The 3796-nt window shown below is 23.8% G+C and overlaps 2 long non-coding RNA genes across 2 annotated transcripts; both read right to left on the bottom strand.

The window, feature by feature from the left end:
• Window positions 1-783: 783 nt before the first annotated feature.
• Window positions 784-1206, bottom strand: LOC131611880 (uncharacterized). Its single transcript, XR_009287218.1, has 2 exons — window positions 1154-1206; window positions 784-1033 (listed from the first exon to the last, which is right to left on the bottom strand). It is a non-coding gene; the product is annotated as an uncharacterized LOC131611880 (long non-coding RNA).
• A 2167-nt stretch (window positions 1207-3373) lies between these two features.
• On the bottom strand, window positions 3374-3796 carry LOC131611879 (uncharacterized). The gene is made up of 2 exons (XR_009287217.1): window positions 3744-3796; window positions 3374-3623 (listed from the first exon to the last, which is right to left on the bottom strand). It is a non-coding gene; the product is annotated as an uncharacterized LOC131611879 (long non-coding RNA).

Genomic DNA, 3796 nt, shown 5'->3' with positions numbered 1-3796 from the left:
TCATTTCATCTTTTAATTCAAAAATTAGCACGGTTCAAATTAAATTTTTAAGGTATTGAAAATTTGTCTACTAGAGACTTGTCTTTCGACCATTTCTTTAAACATTCACTATTATCAAAGGAATCGGGCCTAAATTGAAGGATTCAGCGGCCTCGACGTACATAAAGCTCTTTGATTTGATATCAAGAGTACTAACTATTGGCTAGAGTGCGAATTTGTGATTGGAAACATTCGAGAGATATCATGGAAAGGCTAAGGTACATGATTTGCAAGAGAAATAACTATCAAGTATGACTCGACCAGTTTGCTCATCTAAATTAAAAGGTAAAAAAACTCATTTCCTAGAAAAAATTGAGAATATAATGAATCTTTCTTACTGCCTAATAATAATTATAATAATAATAATAATAAAAGAATTAATAATATACATAATAAAAATAATAGAAATATTATTTCAAAAACTATTTCTTTAAAAAAATAAATGTCCATGTCTAAATTTTTGTAGAATTGTATTGGATCGTCTTCCAAACGAACTTAAAATAATTTCTTTTGTTTTTGTTGACATTTTTATCATGAAACTATATAAGAATAAAACAAATATTTAAGTTTTTTCTAAAATAGTTGATTAAAATGAAATACACACGTTTAAATTTTCAGGCATTTAACATTCATCCATAGTTTGAAATAGGTGACAAGAATTTACTTTTAAATTCTGATTCACTTGTAATAGTCATGTTTAAGGAATTATTTTATTTTTGATAATATATATTATTAGAAAATATAAATTCAAAATACAATAAGGCAATTCATTTTATTTATTTTGATTTATTGAAGGGTATATTAACTTCTCATTCATTACAACAACATTTGCGAATTAGTAATCCCTCGCATTTACCACCTTTATTATAGCCATTTGTTTCACAACGTTCACGACCATTGTCATTAGACTGGCATCCAGTACCATCTAGACAATGTTTTCCCAAAGGATTTTCCACAGGACTTCTCGCCAAAATTTTCTCACCACTTGATATCCCTACAACCAAAAAAATGTTACGTAAATTTCAATTCATTAATTATGTTTTACGAATTTATTAGATTAGTTATTATATTAAACGAATACAAAATGATAGATCAAATAAATTTTATTCTTTACCTGACAGCAACATCATACTAATAAACAAAACCAAACAAAGGTAAGATCGGTTGATATCAACGCTAGCCATTGTCGAAGATTTCACCTTATATTTATATCTTTTGAGATTTAAAACTTACATGCTCATTTTATATTCAATTGAAATGAAAGATATGGAAGGTAAAAAGTATTCAAAAGTTTTGTTCCTAAAAACAAAAGCAATGGAAAAAGTTAAATAAATAAGATGAATTAATATATTTTATAATATTATTGTTACTTTTTTAAAATGTTTTTAATTATGTATATATATATGTATATATATATATATATATATATATCTATATATATATATATATATATATATATCTATATATATATATATATTTATATCTATATTTATATATAATTATATATTATAAACTGTTATTCGTTCAGTTCATTCTATATTATTTAATATTATTATGAAAACATATAATTGACCCTTTTTTGACTCTTTCAATAATGAAAATATTAATTACTCATTATATATGTTTAATATGTAGATTACCTTTTAATTATTTTTTGAATTATAATGTTATTTTTGTTGTAACCTAATAAATATGTTGTTAAATTTTCTATTAAATTATTTAGAATATAAAAGTCAATGTGAGATCTTCTTTCTTTTGTATTTTTGTTGCTAGTATTTAAGAATGATTTTGCTTTTCTTTTAGCTTTTTGTTGTAATTGGTCTTTCTTTGAAGCACGTTAAAATTTGAACTATATATTTCTCTTTTGCAAAGTGAGAATGTGAAAATGTTTTGTAGAGATATTTTTATAGAGGCAATATTTTAGATCAAGATTTGAAGATAGAGTTGATTGGTAAAAATGTCACATCCGCAAAATATTAAAGCAACAAGAAATCAAGTTTTTATAAGTATATATATATATATATATATATATATATATATATATATATATATATATATATATATATACCAAATATGGAACTTTAATTTTAAAAATGAGCCATTAATTTAAATTATTTGTTGATTATTACAAAAAATTATATTCAAGTTTGGTTAAAATTTTTCTATTTGTTACTTAATATTAATCTAATATACATAGAATTAAAATAAAAAACTAGCCGAAAGAAAGTTAACACAACTTAACTTCTTTTAGTTAAAAAAATTTGAGTTCATTTCTAGAATTAAAAATAAAAAATTTGAGAACATATGTGGTGTGTATTATGCATTTTTAAAATTTCTATTATTAAGCAAAATAACCTCTTAATTTAGAAATTGCGAGTATTTTAAAAAAAAACTATATCAATGAACAAGTAATGGGTATATCAAACTTACTCTTGGATGGATCATTTAAATTTTAAAGTTGATGGTGAATCCAATCATGTTGCGGTTTAATCATCACGTATCTATTTTTTTATTAAAATTTAAGTTTTTAAATTATTAGTAATTTTCTCATTCATTTCATCTTTTAATTCAAAAATTAGCACGGTTCAAATTAAATTTTTAAGGTATTGAAAATTTGTCTACTAGAGACTTGTCTTTCGACCATTTCTTTAAACATTCACTATTATCAAAGGAATCGGGCCTAAATTGAAGGATTCAGCGGCCTCGACGTACATAAAGCTCTTTGATTTGATATCAAGAGTACTAACTATTGGCTAGAGTGCGAATTTGTGATTGGAAACATTCGAGAGATATCATGGAAAGGCTAAGGTACATGATTTGCAAGAGAAATAACTATCAAGTATGACTCGACCAGTTTGCTCATCTAAATTAAAAGGTAAAAAAACTCATTTCCTAGAAAAAATTGAGAATATAATGAATCTTTCTTACTGCCTAATAATAATTATAATAATAATAATAATAAAAGAATTAATAATATACATAATAAAAATAATAGAAATATTATTTCAAAAACTATTTCTTTAAAAAAATAAATGTCCATGTCTAAATTTTTGTAGAATTGTATTGGATCGTCTTCCAAACGAACTTAAAATAATTTCTTTTGTTTTTGTTGACATTTTTATCATGAAACTATATAAGAATAAAACAAATATTTAAGTTTTTTCTAAAATAGTTGATTAAAATGAAATACACACGTTTAAATTTTCAGGCATTTAACATTCATCCATAGTTTGAAATAGGTGACAAGAATTTACTTTTAAATTCTGATTCACTTGTAATAGTCATGTTTAAGGAATTATTTTATTTTTGATAATATATATTATTAGAAAATATAAATTCAAAATACAATAAGGCAATTCATTTTATTTATTTTGATTTATTGAAGGGTATATTAACTTCTCATTCATTACAACAACATTTGCGAATTAGTAATCCCTCGCATTTACCACCTTTATTATAGCCATTTGTTTCACAACGTTCACGACCATTGTCATTAGACTGGCATCCAGTACCATCTAGACAATGTTTTCCCAAAGGATTTTCCACAGGACTTCTCGCCAAAATTTTCTCACCACTTGATATCCCTACAACCAAAAAAATGTTACGTAAATTTCAATTCATTAATTATGTTTTACGAATTTATTAGATTAGTTATTATATTAAACGAATACAAAATGATAGATCAAATAAATTTTATTCTTTACCTGACAGCAACATCATACTAATAAACAAAACCAAACAAAGGTAAGATCGGTTG

This window comes from Vicia villosa, linkage group LG6 (assembly GCF_029867415.1).
Source record: "Vicia villosa cultivar HV-30 ecotype Madison, WI linkage group LG6, Vvil1.0, whole genome shotgun sequence".
Taxonomy (NCBI): domain Eukaryota; kingdom Viridiplantae; phylum Streptophyta; class Magnoliopsida; order Fabales; family Fabaceae; genus Vicia; species Vicia villosa.
This window is presented reverse-complemented; position numbering and strand designations above follow the sequence as displayed.